Source organism: Onychomys torridus, chromosome 12 (assembly GCF_903995425.1).
Source record: "Onychomys torridus chromosome 12, mOncTor1.1, whole genome shotgun sequence".
Lineage (NCBI taxonomy): Eukaryota > Metazoa > Chordata > Mammalia > Rodentia > Cricetidae > Onychomys > Onychomys torridus.
The window spans coordinates 74,603,185-74,622,272 of NC_050454.1; positions in this window are offsets into that span (position 1 = coordinate 74,603,185).

A 19,088-nucleotide genomic window follows, 5' to 3' on the forward strand; every position below is an offset into this window, starting at 1 on the left:
CTTACAGGGGATCCAGCACCATCTTATGGCCTCCCCAGCCACCTACACATCACACACACACACACACACACACACACACACACACACACACACACACACCACTTTTTTACAAAGATACAAGAGAGGATAGTGACCACTGGTCTGACAGTTGGCATTTGTGCACTAACTGCTACTAACCACTTCCTACACACTTACTCATTTGATTCTTGATGATATCAGTGGAAGAGCTACCAATGCCACCTCCATTTCACCTTCAGAAATATGGCATCCCAGTGCCACAAGGCTACTAAGGGCTGGAAGAAAGCCTCACTGCTCAGCACTGATGACCCAAGAGAAAAAGTTACCTCTTGATTGTCTGCTCACCCTCAGGCCCAGGACATCCCTGGAAGCAGTGAAGAAACAGGCACTTACATGTGCTAAATCCCCTCATTCCCAACTCACAGGCAGATGTGATTCTATTCTCAGGTTACCTTGGGTCTGTTGGGTCCATAAACTGAAAAGATGACTCTTCCTGTGTTTTCTAGGATCTTTGGAGGCATTTGCAGAGACTCTGATGACTTGTAAGAGCTTGCTGCGCTCAGGATCACTCTCTGCCCTGTTTCTTGCATTGCTCTGTCAAAGGCTAAAAGCACAAGAGCTATCCAGAAAGTTCATGACATTAAAAGAAATTTCAAGAGGATGAGGCATGGCCCAGTCAGTAAAGCACTGCCTTGGCAAGATAAGGACCTGAGTTTTTGATTCCCAGAACCCACATAGCAATGGCAGGAACATACACTTATAATCCCAATGATGAGATGTAGCTCGAATCCTAATTGGTCTTAATAATAAAAACCCAGAGCCAGATATAGGAGAAAATGCTGAAAGATCAGGGAGACAAAGGAGCAAGCCACAGCCACCTCTTACCTCACCAACTCCTCAGCCTGAAAGAAGGTCAAGCTCCTGTCTCTGCCCACCTTATATTCCTCTCTCTGCCCAACCATATCACTTCTGTTTCCTCCTCCTCTAATGCTGGGATTAAAGATGTGTGCCACCACTGTCTGGCTTCTATGGTTAACTAGTAGCTTAGCTCAACACTCTGATCTCCAGGCAAGCTTTATTTGTTAGAGCACAAACAATCACCACAATGAGAAGACAGGAGGATCCCTGGGCCACAGGCCAGATAATCTAACCTAATTGGTGAGTTCCAGGCCAGTTAGAGACCCTGTTCCAAAAGTAACAGATGACATTCTGGGGGATGACACTCAAGACTGACCTCCAACCTTCACTTATAGTACACTCACACCTGCACATACATGTACAGGACACACACACACACACACACACACACACACACACACACACACACCAATGCATGCATTAAAAATAAAGCCCTGATACCAGAGCACAAAGCAGGAGGAGGAGGAGGAGAGGGAGAACATTAAAGAGATGGATGAGGTTGGGGAGAGGAAAGAAAGCACACAGAACCAGCCCCTGAAGCAGACAATAGCAGCCTGTGCTCCCGCCCCCAACATGGTGCCCGGCTTCCTCATTTCCTCCCAGTATCTTGATACATTTAAATACTGCCATCCTGGTTGGCTAGATCAAACCTTGAATTTGAGTTGTACTGGAAATGTCTGCAGCTCATATTCCATGTTGAAAACGACCAGATTTGACTGTAGTCATTTTTTGGACATAACAATGAATCAGCAAGAATGGAAGCTGGCAAAACCCACCACAGGGGAACCAGGCAGAAGCAGAAATGCAATTTGCTCCCTGCATTACTCGCAATAAACAGTCCTTTATATCATCATGTAACATCTAAAAATAGTTCATTTTAAATTTTGAGCCCTTGTACATGATGAAAGGAGACTGTGCATAAAAGCCAGTTATTCATTTATTCTCTACATTAAAGGCTTCGACGGTAAGAGCCCAATTAACAAAACAGACCAGTGGGAAATTACACACACTGCTTTTTGTTTATTACCAAGAGACTCAGCACTCATAACCCACTGCAAGGAGATTATGCACATGACTTTACACAACTCACACACATGAAGTATTCACTCTCTCTGAGCTCAGGGCACTCCAAAATGACCATGCAGGAAATAACTGAAGGGGAAACATGATTTCAGAAAGAAAGCCTTGCTATGCTCTTCACAGTTGAGAGTGGCATTTCCTGGCACCAGTCCAAGGCCAATGCCATAGTCATGACTGAAAGATTTTTCAAAGCTGTGGCTCCCAGGCACCAAGACTGTGACTTAAGAATTCTGCATCTCAGTCCTGAGTTTGTCCACATGGCCTCCTCAGTCATCCCCACTGTGTGTGTGTGTGTGTGTGTGTGTGTGTGTGTGTGTGTGTGTGTGCGTGCGCGTGCGTGTGCGTGTGCGTGTGCGTGTGTGTGTGTGCGTGCGCGCGCGCGCGCGCACGCGCACGCATGTGCATAGGCCACAGACTGATGTCAGGTGTCCTCCTCTGTTAGTTTCCACCTTAGTTTTTGAGATAGGGTTGCCTCACCAAGCATGGAGCTCACTGACTTGGATAGGCTGTCTAGCCAGTGAAAACCTGGAATCCTCCTGACTCTGCCTCCCTAGTGCTAGGATTACACTTGGGTTTTATGTGCAAGTCCTCATGCTTGCACAACAACATTGACTGAGACACCTCCCCAGACCTGCACCTTCAGTTCTCACATATTATCTAAAATTAATTTTAAAGATTTACATAAAATTATGTTTTATCTCCTACAATGTTTATGGATAAGGACCCCAGGTTTAAGGGCTTGCAGCAACCTAGTTATGGCAACCCTGAGCCTTGACCTCCTTTCCTGGCACAGGAGACAGGTCACAACTTCATCCTGAAAGCATCTTCAGCCTTTGTTACTTGGTGACTTCCCAAGGACACTGGAGTCATTCCCAGGGGACACCATAACTAATAACTAATAGGGATCCCACCTGGCCTTGGGCATGCAAGTCTATGATCTGACTGTTCTGGTCCCCACCTGCATGACCTATCATTCTGTGTGATTTTGCTGGCAACTTGTTTGCCCACCAGCTGGGAACAGTCATATGAGAACAAACCATTTGGCTGGAGTGAGCCTGCTGACCCTGTGTCCCCATCTCCAAAAACCCAGATGGCTGTCCGCTCCATGTCACTCATGACTACGTTTTGTGAGCTGACTAAGCTCCACCTCATAGAGGGATAAATGTCTGCAGAAGTTAGTGCTAGAGAGCAGACAACAGTCCTTCCCTGGGAACAGGGCAAGACACCCTAAAGAACAAAGTGACAATTCCATAGAGCATGGCTCTCTTACAGCCCATCATGAACTTTTCCAAGGGCTAAGCTACTCACCATTACCCCTGAGGACCTTGTTGATGAAGGTCTCATCTGCCCTTTGAGAATCAAAGTTCTACCTACTTCCTGACCTTACTATGTCTCCAAGTGCCAGAAGCTGATTGCGTACATACCATAGGACTCATGTTCACACAGATCATGGATGATTGGCTAACTGGGCAACTTCCCAAGTGTGTAATATATAATGCTTCTTGGTTAGTCTTGTTTTTTGTATCTCCCTCCCTCCTCTGTGTATGTACATGTGAACATGTGTGCATGTGAGTGTGTATACATACATGCTCTTGTGAGTGCTGCCAAGCACATGCCACAGTACATGTGTGACAGTCAGAAGACAATCTAAGTGCCAGTCCTTACCTTTCACCTTTTTTGAGATAGAGTATCTTACTTCCGGTCGCTGTGTATGTCAGTCTGTCTGACTCATGGCTTCCAGATTCTCCTGCCTCACCTTCCACCTTCTTGCAGAAGCACTGGACTTACAGCATAAGTTACCATGCCTGGCTTTATGTAGATTCTGGGGAAACAAACTGGGGTCTTCAGGCTTATGTGCCAAATACTTTGCCCACTGAGCCATCTCCCCAGTCCCGGCTAATATTCAATACCAAGAATGATGGAGAAGCTTGTATAGGGCATCACAGAAGCAGACAAGAGCCAAAAGAGAAATTTCCGACCCATGCTATGAGCCCAGTGCAGAGGATGTCTGGTGGCCTGTGGAGTCTCCAGTCTCCGACAGGGTTGGTGGATAAGACTGCACCTCACACCAGGACCCCAGTGGCTCACTTCCTACCCTCTCATGCTGGGCACCAGTTTCTGTGCAAAATAAAAGCATCCACTCCATGCCCAGGGTAGAACATGGCTAGGTTATATCAGCAGTTCCTGTGTGGAAGAATGTGGCAAATGATACGAGATATTTTCTGCTGCCATTTTTTCTTCAACATATGCACAGCATGTTACAATATCTGTTTGTAATCAGCACATACAAAGATTCATAATATGCACATGCTTATGATAGATCACATCTTGATAAGCCCATTATAAGTTAAGCATAAGACTAAATGTGTTCAGTTCACCTGACCTGGCCCACATCACAGCCTGGCAACAGAGCCTACCACAGGGTCACATTCCCCTGACTGCTTTCTATTCTTCTTTTCAAGTGCTGGTGGCTGAATCCAATGCCACTCACACTCTAGGCAAGTACTTTATCAATGAGCTGCACACGCATGAAACACACACACACACATTTACCTTCACACGCACACATGCATGCACAGGCACACACACTTGCCTTTTAATTGTGTGGCTGGCTCAGAGCTACATTATAGAAGGATGCTACCACATGCCACTAGCCTGGAAATAGATCAAAATTCAGAAGAACAGTTTCTACTGAAAGTGTGTTGATTTTACACAAATGTAAGACACAAAGAATCTCAAACTGAACCCCTGTGATCCAAGACCATGCATATATATACTTAAGCACATCCACCATCATTCCAAAATTTCCTTAATGTCCAAAAATCTTCTAACTTGTGCCCTGTGGCCCAGCTAGGATTCTATAAACTTGTATTTGTAAAATTGTTTATTGACTAAAATATGAGAATTTTCATTCACCTTTATTTGAGTCAGTTTTTCACTTGTGCCCACTAATTTTCCTGTGAGAATACATGCCATTTGTCATCAGCTACCTTACAAAAGGGAAAACAAAGCATGCGCACGTGTGTGTGTGTGTGTGTGTGTGTGTGTGTGTGTGTGTGTGTGTGTACATACACATATATGTATATTGGAAGGAAATATTCAAACATCTTCTAATTCTTCCATGCGGTTCCTACTTTTTCTCTCTTTCTTTTTTCTTTTTTTGAGTCTGGATCTCACTCCAAAGCCCAGGCTGTCCCAGGACTCACTATGCATCTCAGGCATGAGAGATCAAGCCATGAGAGCCTACGTACCTAGGATCTCCCTGCTTCAGCCTCCTAAGGACTAGGATTACAGGTATGAATCAACATACCCAGCACAGTTTCTAATTCTGGAATATTCTCAAATGAGCATTTAATTTCTAACTGATAAAAAGGTAAATGTCTGTTGTACTGGCTACTTTTGTGTGTCAACTTGACATAAGCTAGAGTCATTAGAGAGGAAGGAGTCTCAGTTGAGGAAATGCCTCCACAAGATTCAGCTGTAAGGCATTTTCCAAATCAGTGATCAATGGGGAAGGCCCCAGCCCATTGTGGGTGGTGCTATCCCTGGGCTGGTGGTCCTGAGTTCTATAAGAAACCAGGCTGACTGGGGGGTGCTCACCAACCTAAGACAGAATGCCTGTGTGGCCTGGACAGGTGTCTCCATGATGGGTAAGGTGACCTGCTGACGTCCCACGCAACCTAAGTCAGAAGCTCATTTTTTTAGTAAAAGGGGGGACCTGTATGTCCCTGGCCCCCATTTTGGGTAACTGTTGCCTTGCTTGCCAACCTTGACCTTGATATCCTCCCTATGCTAATTCCCTTCGAGATTCCACCCTCCTGAATGCTTAAGGGAAGCTCCTTGTCTGTGTATCCAGCATACTGGGCGTTAACAGCTTAGATGCAAGATCGTAAAACATCAGGAGCAGGGGTGGGAATTTAGCTCAATGGTAGAGTGCTTGCCTAGCAAGTGCAAGGCCCAGGGTTTGATCCTCAGCTCCAAAATAAAAAACCATCAGAAGCGAACTTCTGCCCTCCAGGGTTCTCCCATTGCGCTGTAAGCCTGTATTTAATAAATGGCATTCAGCATTCAAAAAGAAGAAGAAGAAGAAGAAGAAGAAGAAGAAGAAGAAGAAGAAGAAGAAGAAGAAGAGGATCAGGATCATGATGGGGAAACCCACAGAGACAGCTGACCCGTGTTAGTTGGAGCTTACTGACTCTGGACTGACAGCTCAGGAACCTGCATGGGACTGAACTATGCCTGCTGAATGTGGGTGACTGTTGTATGACTTGTTCTGTTTGTGGGGTCCCTGGCCAGGACTTATCCCAGGTGCATTAACTGACTTTTTGGAGCCCATTCCCTGTGGTGGGATACCTTGCTCAGCCTTGATACAATGGGGAGGGGCTAGGCTCTCCTTCAACTTGGTATGCCAGACTTTGTTGACTACCATGGGAGGCCTTACCCACTCTGAGGAGTGGATGGGGGCAGAGTGGGAGGGAGGTGAGGAGGCGGGAGAAGGTGAGGGAGGGAGAACTGGGGTTGATATGTAAAATGAAAAAATTTTAATAAATAAATATATTTTTTAAAAAAAGAAATGGAATAAAGGGATTGGTGACCAAAAGGGGGGAAAAAAAAAAAGAAACCAGGCCGAGCATGAGCAAGCCATGAGGAGCAAGCCAGTAAACAGCACCCATCCATGGCTTTTGCATTAGCTCCTTGCCTTCAGGTCCAGGCTCTGTCTGACTTCTCATCCTGATTTCATTCTACAATGAATAGGGATTTGGAAGTGTGAGCCAAATAAACCCTCCCCGCCCCAAACTTGCTTTTTTGGTTATGTTGTTTCATCACAGCAATAGAAACCCTAAGGCCTCTGTAGAATGAATGCTTGAATTCTATCATCCAGTCCCCTCATCTGCTCTCCAGAGTCCATGTCAACAGTGACATTCCTAAACCAAACCCCAGTATAGAGACCCACTCACTTATAATTAAACATGGTCTTATGAGTCACTTCAGTTAAATTTCCACAATTTCAAACAATAAAAACATTTAACCAAAAAGATTTAAAAACAAAAAACAAAAAAGTGGATATAGGTTATGTAGTTAACAAGTCCCATGACATGCCAAGGCTGCCCTCTGGGAGAGGCACCCAGTCCACTCAGCTAAGTCCATGTAGAGCAAACTACAAAAACCCCAAGGACAGTGTGTCAGTTACTAAAACAAAATACTCACAATCACCATATTAAAAGCAGAAAGGCTTGTTTTGATTCACAATGTTAGAGATTTGGTCTGTATTTGCTTGGCCCCATCTCCTCATGGCAATCAGAAAGCAGAGCAAGAGAGCAAGGGGTGAGGGGTCCAATGTTACCACCAAGGGCAATCTGTTCATGACCTGACTTCCTTCCACTAAAGGCTCCAGCACACCACAATAGCACCACCGACTACAGACCAGGCCTTCGGGTTGTGTGACTGTGCGGCACATTTAATACCCCCGCTGCCAAGGAGAAAGACTTCTCTTTCAATGTACTTGCAAAGCACACATTATGGTTTACTGATTAGTAGCTAATTAGCTTCTAAAGAATTTAAATTTTAGCAAAACACCGGTCTTTTGCCTGTAGCAGTCAGACCAAAGCTGACATCCCAAAATGACCCCAGTAACCATTTCACACTAAGCAAGCTCTTAGTCAGGACAGTATTGCTTTAGTTTGTGTTTACATGCCTACAGAGTGACTCGGGATTCAGTGTGTGAGCTTGGCCAGTGTGACAAGGGTGAGCCTCCATTTTACCACCCATGAGCTAGCTCTTGACCTGAAGTCCACACTTCACCTCAGGTGGACTTGAGGGAGGTATCAGAGTGTGATTACATTATATGATGGACGTCCTTGATCTGATTATTGGAATCAGGAAAAGTCATCTTAAATGTACCTTCTGGTGGCAAGCTCAGATAAAGGGATGTGGAAGAAAGTAGTTTTGGCTTTTTGCCTGCTTTTCATCACTCTGGCAATCCCACTTTCCTGCTACTGACACATTCCTTCACTGGTATCAGAACCACCTCTTCGGGATTCCAACACAGACCTAAGACCAACAACTTCTGAGGAACCTTCCAGGGCTCTGGCACCCGACTGGGACTACAGAAACACCCAGTTTCATGGGCTGAAAACCAGTAGATTCTTGACCTCTCTAGTGTGAAGCAGACATTTTTGGACTACATAGACTATAGCCTGTAAACCACTCTAATAAATCTCTTTTTACAATGTCTGTTCATTCTATCAGCTCTGTTCCTTTACAGAACTCTGACATACATATGCATTCATATATTTACAAACACACACACATACACACACACACACATATATATATATATATATAATTGTGTGTGTTTGCACATGTGTGTGTGCATGTGTGTGTGTTTTCAAATTCAACTCTGAGAACCCTGACTTGTCCAATACCAAAAGAAAATGAAGACATCAGATCTGTTTCCTAAACACCATCACTGTGGATGGAGGTAAATGAACATTAACTCAATGCTGAATAGGAATAAGAGGCAGAGCAAGGGCCATAAATGCAGAGATGAGCCAGGCAGGTCTCCCAGGCAGCGGATGGGCACTCCCAGCTGTGTCAGCAAGGAGGAAGCAGCAGTTGTGGGAAAATAAGATCATGTGGGGATTCCGCATTCTATGAGAAATACAATGTTTCCAAAGCTGAAAACACACACAGCGTGGATTATAAATACGCAGCTATTATCCACAGCTCTGTACAAAGTGTGTTATTATCTAGATTATTAAACTAGTGGCTTAGATGTAACCATTATGAAATGATTGCAGAGGAGGAAGATTGAGGAGCCAGGCTAATTAAGGCAGCATGTGGGAGCCTGGGGGAAGTCAAGGCTGGATCCAGATCCAGGCCTCCCTGTGGCCTTGTTTTGGACTGTGAACATGTAAAACAAAGAGGGTATTTTCAAATCCACATACAATGTCCAGATGTCACCCTCCACAATTACACTAGGTACATTCAATAGGTGTCTAGAAAACTAGGTTTCAATAATTCTTCTAAGCAAATTAAAGTATGCCTTAAATGCAAGAAGGGAGATATAATGCAGAGAAGATTGCTTTGAAGAGATGTAAAGCACAAAATATCAGGCCCCAAAGCTGATTGCTACCATAGATATGGTTTGATGACAAAACGTCAATGTAAATGATAATGGCAATAAAATAAAAGTGAGTAACCCCATAAGTGAAGGGTTCTCCCAGACAACATTTTCCATGTGCGTGCGTGCGTGCATGTGTGTGTGTGTGTGTGTGTGTGTGTGTGTGTGTGTGTGTGTGTGTAGATCAGAGATTGAAGTCTGTCTTCCTTGATAACGAGCCAGGGTCTCTCACTTGAAACAAGATCTTGTTTGATTCAGTTAGTCTAGTGAGGCAGTTTGCTCCAGGGATCCCTTGTCTCCTCCTTCCAAGTTCTGGTATTTCAGAGAGCTCTGACACCTGCCAGCATTTACCCAGTGTTTGAAATCTGAGCTCTAGCTCCCACATTTGTGTAGTAAGCACTTTATCCACTGATGCATCTCTCCATCCCATATTTTCTGGTTTTGTGTGTGTGTGTGTGTGTGTGTGTGTGTGTGTGTGTGTGTGTGTGTGTTATTGTTGTTGTTGTTGTTATTTTACCAGACACCAACTCCAGCCCATCTCAGGGATATGCACTGTCATCCCAGCTGAGGCAAGGAGCAGAAAGTCCAAGGCATACCTGGGCTTCATAACAACACTCTGACTAAACATGTATTTTTAAAATACCCACAAGTAGGACAATGGTGCTAGAGTATGAAGCCCTAGGTTTAACCCTTAGTATCACAAAATAAGAATAAGATAAAATATTAGCAGGATGTAGGCCCCCCTGCATATTCTTGAGAGTCCAAGGTATGAGGACTGTAGAGTTTGAAGGCAGCCAGAAGAGTTCTAGACTACAGAAGAGTTCCAGGCCACCCTTGGCTATAAAGTAAGATCCTGCCTCAAAACAACAAAATTAAGAATAAATTAAAAAAAAAAAAAGATAAAAACAGAAGATGACCTGAACTCTTTGCATCTAGGAACAGGGGCCCCAAAAAGTTTGTTCCAACAGCTTCATTAACGTCTTTGCCCATGAGAACCCAAAACCAAACAAAGGTGCAAAAGAAAGAGAGAAGACCAAGACATAGGCTACTAGCTGGATATAAACAGGAGATCAAGCCATGGGAGGGTAGGTAACTAGGAGATGTTGACATCATCACCATGTGTCAAATGGGAACGAGCAGACTGTCACTGATGCAGCCTTCCTGGAAAGGCTGGAGGACTCAGACCCTGAAAGTAAGTGTTGATACCCAAAGGCTTGGATATTCACTGAATGTAGGGCCAGTGGGTTTGAGGGAGGCCTTTTGCTGTATATAAATGCCTGCACTGCAGGTTCTATTGAAACCAAGGTCCCAGGTACGAAAGTGATAGAAGGAGAATAGAAGCCCTACCTTCCATTTCTCAGCCATGTGCTGAGGATGGCAATCTTAGCAACATCTGGGGCCTCTGGTGTTGCTGCAGCCAACCATGCACAGGCAGACAGAGACTCAGTGCCTTCTACTCCCCCAGCTTAGACATGTTGCTGAGATATTATCAGCTGCCAGGGTACCACCAAGGCCTCCATAAAAGCACAGTAATTCTGTACTTGCGCTATCTGGACACAGGAAATGACTAAAAGGGAGAAGAATTCTATTCAAAGTGGAACATTGCTGAAAACACATTTGATGGAAACAATCAGCAGATCATGACTAAAAATTCAGAGGAAGGTTGCCATCCTGTGAGATACTCAGAGGCTATCAGAGCCATGGACATCTGAGGAAAACTGATACTTGAGAATTCTAATATAACAATGATTTCTACATTTTAAAAAATGTAACCAAACTGGAATATGGAAAAGAATAGAGTCACATACTCTGCTTTTACCCACACTCCAAAGCATAGAATATTCTGTTTGGGGAATAAGCTGGTCCCTGAAAACAATCCATGTTTGACTTAAGGCCTCTAAAGGACCAGGGCTTTGGGAGATGCTTAATAAAGTGCTTGTCCTATAGTCATGAGAACCTCAGTGTGGGCCCCCAAAAACCACATCAAAAAAATGATGTGGTGGCATGCAACCACATTCTCAGCACTGGAGAGGTAGAGACAAGTGGATTCCTGGTGTTGCAGGCCAGGCAGGCTTACCTACCTAGTGAGTCTCAGGCCAGTGCAAGACCCTGTCTCAAAACAATAATGTAATGGTGCCTGAGGAACACCACCTGTGATTGACCTCTGGCCTTCACATGCATGTACACCAATATGCATTTACACACACACATAAGAAAACAAAACAACCTCATCCCATGATATAAATTGTCAATACATATACATGTCAATATAATGCTTTGATAGCCCCTTTTCACAGCCTTGTCTAAATGAATCCAAGAACATGACCACATACGTAAGAGCTTGAAGCCTAGATAAGATCCAAGGACATAGCTGGTCCAGTGCCACCCATTGCTTCATATGTGAGCAGCTGCCACCTCCACATTAGTCATACTTTCCAGCAGAAACCCCATCAGGAGACGTGCTAGATCAGTTACATGCTAACTACAAGTGTACAGCAAAACACAGATGCTGACACAACATGCCCAGTATAACTGCCGCATATCAATAACATGACTCGCCCCATTCTTCCCAGCAGAATGCAGTTGCCCCACCTAATTTCTTCACCATCCCCTAGGTGAGACTGTTCACCAGGCCCCAGCCAAGCCTGCAGGTGCTCCAAACACAGCCACTCTGAGCTTCCTCCACAGCCTCCAGGAAAGGTCATGAGGATGCCCAGGCTGAGTTCAGGAATCCCCAACCTCAGCAGGATGGCAGAAATGTCTGTGTGCATATGTAAGGAGCAGGGGAAGGGAGTGGTCTGGGGTCTTGGTCCCCAGATGCCCCTCCAGGACAACCATCATATCTGTCACCCTCACTTCTGACAACCAGAATCTTGAGACATTGTCATGGACACGGGAATTTTAGGTGAGGGACAATCATTCTCCCCATGACTTTTCTTGGCAGGCAGAAAAGCCAAGAAGGCAATGAAGCCCCACACACTCAGCATCTTTCCACAAAGCCATCTTTGGTTTCTCTGTCCTGGTTCAAGGGTTTCTGCCCAAGATAATGGTCTCCAGCCTCCTGCTGCACAAATGAAAATCTCCAGCTTTCACACTTAGAGGCTGTTTCTTCAAACCTCTCCAAGGCTCTGACTTGATTCACCTTCCCTGGTCACTCACTTATTTCAGAATCCCTCCTCCCCAGCACTTATGTCCACTATGGCCCTGCCTTCCTCACATTTTCTCCTTCTCCCTGCAGAACACAGAACGTGGCATCCCACACAACTGGTGTGCTCATGTGTCGCCCTGTCCTCTGTTTTATTCTAGAAAGGTTTGGGTTGCAGCTGCACCTTCAGTACCTTGGAGAGCACCAATGGGCCACGAAGTGTTTGTACCAAGGGTTAGGAGCCCTCACAGCTGTGAGCTCTAGCACGAGGCTCTCTACTTATCCTTTAATTGTGGGTTGCTACTACCACCTCTTCCACAAGACAGAAGTATACCCCACAAGCCTGGGCATTCTATGTGCTACTTTATATATAGGGATGGATGGATGGATGGATGGATGGATGGATGGGTCCATTAGACAAGCCTAAATTATGTCTAGGGGTATGGCCTGGGTTCGAAGGGAAATTGTTTTGTGTTTAAAAGTTAATTCATCCATCATTTCAGTGGACTATACAGATACTATCTATGCTGACCACAAACAAAAAGAAGTCCTTGTGTTGGCATATCCCACTTTCTTCTAGGTTGTAATTAGCCCTCAAATTTCTTCCAGTCTGTAAAGCCTTTTGTTACTCTGCAATTCTATCTGCCTCCTTCTCCTGCCTTAAACAATGGGTGGAATGTCCTGGAGACATTCACCAAGTGCCACCCTCAAGTCCCACCCCAACCTGTGCCAGAAAACACAAAGGCCCAAGCCAAGTCAATCCCCTCCCAAACCCAACGAACACAGTGGGAAGTAAACACAAACCCAGCAGCTTTCTCCTGGCCTCATTCCTGATTTTCCTCAGACCTTGAGAGGTTCTTAGAGCCCCAACCCAGCATTCATCCCTGTGGATAATTTAGCTACCATTGCTATATTTATGTCTTAAATTTCTTGATAATTTAGGGGTTTCCAGCAAAATTTTAACAATCTTAACTTTCTTTGGCCTAAAGAGGCAAAAGAAAGAAAGAGGGAGATGGCAGGGAGGAAGGAGAGCAAGAAGGATGGAGGGAAGAGAGGAGAGAATAAATAATGAACTGAACTCCACATGTTATTTGAAGAAGAGGAAGGGGAAATTAAAGAAAACATTTACAATGTGAATACTTTAAAGCGTGGTGGGGAACAGTAACACTAAATGTATTTGTATTAGAATTTCAGTATTTTCCGTTTAGAGACATGAGACAAGTTAATTGCATAGTTACCACGAAATAAACTACGTGGCAATTACACAGTAACTCCTTTAGAAACTGTGGTAATTACACTGAATCGAGCATTCTAAAATAGACTTAAGGTACCAAGTTCACACACAATGAGATGTTCAACCTGAGCCTGGGCCTCTCCAAGAGAATGCAGCTCAGGCAACAACTTAGGGTGCCAATTCTTGAAGATGATGTATTTATAAATATAGACATATCCCTAGGAAGGGCCCTGAGCACAAGATGTCTTTCCAGCCAATGACAGAGAGGACGCAGTGATGGGGTGCCAGGCAAGAAGGAAGTTGACAGCAATTCCTTGTCTGAAGGTGACAATTCTCAGAAAAACATTAGCAGTAGGGCTTGAGAAGGAGTGGAGTTTGTTGGCTTAGAATTTGCATAATGTTCTGCGGTATTTGAAAGGAGTCTGTGTTAGGGAAACAGCTCTGTAGAGCAGTGAGTGGGGACAGTATATTTTGCACCTAGCATCAATTTTCTTAGGGATTAGAGGCCTGTGATGCAACCAATCCCCCAAAGGATATGAAGTAACCACCTTGGTCTCCCTGCCTTTCCCAAATCATTATTCAGTCAGCCTGGAAAGATGGGGGTGTGAACTATGAATCAAGAGGGAGGGCCAAACTCAAAAAAAAAAAAAAAAATGGAAGAAAAGGGCTGCTGGAGCCCTGGGAACTGAGCGGAGGGTGATATTTTAAGACCACTTCCTGACCATGGGGTAGTCTTGACTACCATAGGGGCTACCCTTCCACAAGGAGCAGGGTACAGATTGGCAACAGCCCTTAGTGTTTCCTTGGGCATGAGTCAGCTTCCTTCCCACCTGCCAGACAGGATCCAGGAGCATGGTGAAGCCCTGAACTCTTTCTTCATTCCCAGGTCTGGGAGTTGGCCACAACCCAGGATGGAGATGACGTCAGGACTGGATTTAGCACTAGCTGCCAAGGCCTTTGTGAATTTAATTTTAGAGGCATCGCTCTGCAGAGCTGATGCCAAACTATAGCTGATGAGCACCAGGAAGAAATGAGATTAGAGATGGGTGAAACGAGATGGAATGGACGTGGACAGGGTGGGGTTCTAATAACATTTAATTTAGACCTTGTTTGCGCAGGCCATCTGGCTCCAAACAAGTGGGAAAATGGATCCAGTACAAAGGTAGTTCTGCTAAACCTGACCCAAGTTCTGGATCACCCTCATGGGGAGATACCAAGTCCATTATTCACAGAGCTATGGGCATACCCACTGAGCCATGAAGTGGAGCACTGTATCCCACTTCATGGTCACAGTCTCCATGATGTACTTCCTCCAATAAGACCACACTCCCTCCTAAGCCTCCCAGAACAGCACTACCACCTGGGGACTGGGTATTCCAGTGCCTGCCTTGAAGCTGTAGGGCACTTCTCACTTACACTGTCAATTGTGTTGCCTTTCCCATCTTCAGAGGTGAGCAGGAGACCTGGAGCCACCAAGAATTCTGATGCCCAACATGCACACTGGGAGGCCTGAGATGCAGAATACATGGAGATCCATAGTTCAAACTCACATGCACCATGATGATCTATCTGGTCCAGGTTGGTCTCAATAGTACCCCATCTTAGTCTGGCACAGACCTGCCTGTGGGATGTGAGTGACCAAGTCTGACTCCTGGAGCAAGATAGATCAGGCAATGACTCTTCTCCAAGCTTCCCCAGTTTTGTAGACTTAAGGCATGTCTCTCATTGGAGCTTGTGTTGAGCCTAAGCTGAGTAGCAGATTGAACAGGTCTGAAGGAGATCCCTTTATGCTGCTATAACCTCTAGGCATGTAGCAACATAGCTACAACTCTAGAATGTTCCTTAAGTCTGAATCAAGTTTTTTTGGGCAGACAGGGTCTTATTATGAACTCCAGACTGTCTAGAAACTCACCCTTAGCCTAGGCTGGTATCAGGTTCACAGAGATCGACCTGCCTATGCCTCCCAAGTGCTGGGATTAAAGGTATGCACCACCACACCCTGCTATCAAACTCTTTATAGTAATTTTGTTATTTTCGAATGTTAACACACAAAGAAGACCTCTTTTTGGGCAATATGGCTCAGTAGATGAAAGCTGTGAGCAGAAGTTTCTGGAAATAATCACATTTTCCACTGAGAGATTGGATTGCAAGTCCAAATCTTAGTTTCTCTTGGGTTCTCCTCAGCCCCCTTGCTAGCCATTCCTTGCTCATGTCTGTCTGACCTAATATCTCTGTTACTAATGGCTGAGATCTTTTATAATGTGTTAAGTAGACCCTTAACTTCTACCAACCCCAGGCTGAGAATGTCATCAGCTGGAATATAAGGCCTACAGCAGAGGTTCCCAAATTCATTGAAACCTGTTTGCCTGATGCTTCCACTGGAGTATTTGGAGAGTGCCTTGGTTTATGACTGTGTTCTGTTACTATATAATATTTTTGTAACTATTACCCCATTGGAACATGAACTTTATTAACCTGAATCTGTGGCCTGGTCCATGATCATTTATATTTGGCTCAGAACAGTGTCTTATCTCCTTTCAGACAAGAGTTGTGTTTCCAAATCCATTAAGCATTTGCTCAGCCAATCCCTGGGACCCAATGAAGGTAGGAGAAGAGAGCTACCTCCACAGAGTTGAACTCTGGCTTCCAGTGGGTGCTATGGTGCCCAAGTGCACACGTGCAAGTGCTCACTCATTATAAACAAAGAAAGTGGCTCAAAAGCTAGTTTCTAGTTCTGTCACAGAATGTTTATTTTTCAGTGGTAATCCCAGTTGATAAGGTCAGCTCAGATTCATGCTTGCAGTTCTAGATGTGAGCCTTCAGCTTCCTGCTCCTGCCCCATACCTTTATTCTACCATCATGGATACTAACCCTCTAGAACCATAAACCCAAATAAACTCTTTCTTCTATAAGTTTTATCATAGAAATAGATATAGCAATAGAAGCAATTCTATTTCACAGCAATAGAAAAATAACTAAAACAGCAACCTCCCTGGAAGGCTCACAAGGAGGGCTCTGAGAACATCATTTAGTGGGACCCTGGCCTTGTAACCATGGCTGTAGATATAGAAGCCTCAGTCCAGGGGGAGGAGACTGAGAGGCACAGCTGGAGGCAGAGAGCAGGAACAGAGGATCCATGCTAAAGATGAGCCCCCAGCTGTTCCCAGGGTGGGTCATGGCACTGCTCAGAGGGGCATTTGCCCCTTCACTACCCTTGAAGGAACACCTAGATCTCAGCTGATAGTAACCCACTTTTGCAAAGACACACACACACACACACACACACACACACACACACACACACACACACACAATATACCTCTCTTTCCCTACAGCTCTTCCCCTTTTCTCTCAATGACAACTGTAATAAAATTTGAAAAACATAAAAATATTGAGAAGGCCAGCCCAGGTGACATCGTAGGGTGCAGACCTGAGGTCTGCAAGGATTTCTTAAACACACATGTACTGGGGATGGCATCTCTGTGTGGGCAGTTTCCATAGTGTCCTTTCCTGAGACACAGTTCAAAGAAAGCACAAGGATCAGTTTTCTTTGTATGACGTGGACACCTGCTCTCCCCTCCCACATCTCCCAGAGGGCTATGATTGTTTTGTTAAGATTAGTTTTATTTATGTGTCAAAGGGCGATTGCCCAGAGGAGAACATCAAATCCCCTGGAGCTGGAGCTACAGCTGTTGTGAGCCTCCTGACATGGAGGCTGGGAACTGAGTCTGGAAAAACAGCAAGTGCTCTTAATTGCTGAGCCAGCTCTCCAGCCACTGCAAGAGACTGTTTTTAATTCTATGTGTGTTTTTGGTGCCTAGGAGTCTGTTGGCTGAGGGGGCCTGGGTTTACTTCTGGGCCCCTTATTCTATTCCACGTGACTCTGTGTCTATGCCAGTGCCATGGTGGCTTTGTTCCTGTGTCTTTAAGTCAGGTGCTGTGGTACCTCCAACTCTGTTCCATTTGAAAACTGAAACTAGGTTCCCATCACTCAGCCTGTACAAAACCCAACTCCAAGTGGATTAAAGATCTTGCAAGACCTAGATCCCTGCAATTGCTAGAGGGACTGTGAGAGAAATTGTTACAAATGTTGATTTCCTGCACAGAAGTCCTGTAGTTCAGGAAACAAAGGCAAGAATTAACCGAAGGGGGTGCATAACCATGAAGAGCATAGGCAGGGGCTGGAGAGATGGCTCCAAGGTTAAGAGTCCTGGCTGCTCTTGCAGAGGACCTGGGTTCAGTTGCCATCATACACATGGAGGCTCATAGCCACCTGTAATTTCATCATCCTGTGCTAGCTTCCTGTTTCAGTACAGGTACTGCATGTACATGGTGCACAGAAATACATGAGATACCCACACACATAAAATAAAGTTAATTTTTAAAAAAAATCTTAGAGCAAAAGCAGCAACCAGTGAAGGGTCTACAGGTTTGGAGGGAGCTTCAGCCATTCACCTGAATACTATGACTATCTGGAATATAGAAAGAGCTCAGAAAATATAGCAAAGCATGTAATCCCATGAAAATGGGCAATGGCCTGAAGAGGATGTTCCCAAAGACCCACAAAAGGCCAGGAAGTACAGGGAGAAATACTCCCCAGCCTCATCTAGAAAGGAATCACAGACCAAAACCACATGGGGAGTCCACCTCATCCTCATCAGAATGACTGTCAAGGAACAGCTGCACACACTCGTGAGGATATGGGGGAGAAAAGCCTTACACTGCTGTGGGTTGTTCGTTGGTGCACCTACTGTGAGACTCATTATGGAAGCTTCCCAGAAAACCAAAAATAATAGAATACCATATGGTCCAGCCAGAATACTTCTGAAGATGTACACATGCCATAAATACACCTGCACACCATGGTTATTGTTGCACTGTTCACAAAAACCATGTTATGGAATTAGCCCCGTTCAGGACAAACAGAGAAAATATGGGATAGAGACAATGGGTACTATTCAGCTATCAAGAATAATTAAAGCTTGTCATCCATAGGAAAGGATGGATGGAACCAGAGTAGTTCACCATAAGCAAGATAAGCCAAACATAAGGAGACAAAAATCCAGTCTTTCCCCTCACACAGGAGGGATCCTAAGGACTGGTAGGGGTGGAGGATGGAGAGAGAGGAGGGGAGGGAAAGGGGAGGATATGATCAATGAGCAGTATGTACACATATAAAAGTGCCACCACAAAGCTGATACTGTAATAATTTTATACACATGTACCTGTGCTTGCCATTGTGGGGAGGAGCACCTGCACACATGTGCTCCTGCCTTGGGATCCCTGAGGCCAGGCTCATGTGTCTTTGGGTACAGCTACCTTGGGTTTTGAAACAGAGTCTCTCACTGGCCAGTGAACCCCCAGGGATCATTGCCTGTGCAAAGCTAGAGCTCCAAGAGCAGGCTGCCATACCCTGAGGCTCAAACGCAGGTGATCTAGCTTGCTCACCCAGCACCTACTACCTGAGCTGTCTCTTTGGCCCTAAATGAAAAGTAAGGAAATGAGTACATTTTAAAAATACATATGGAAGAAAGATTAAACTCTTACAATTTTATGTCGAGTGTCTTTTC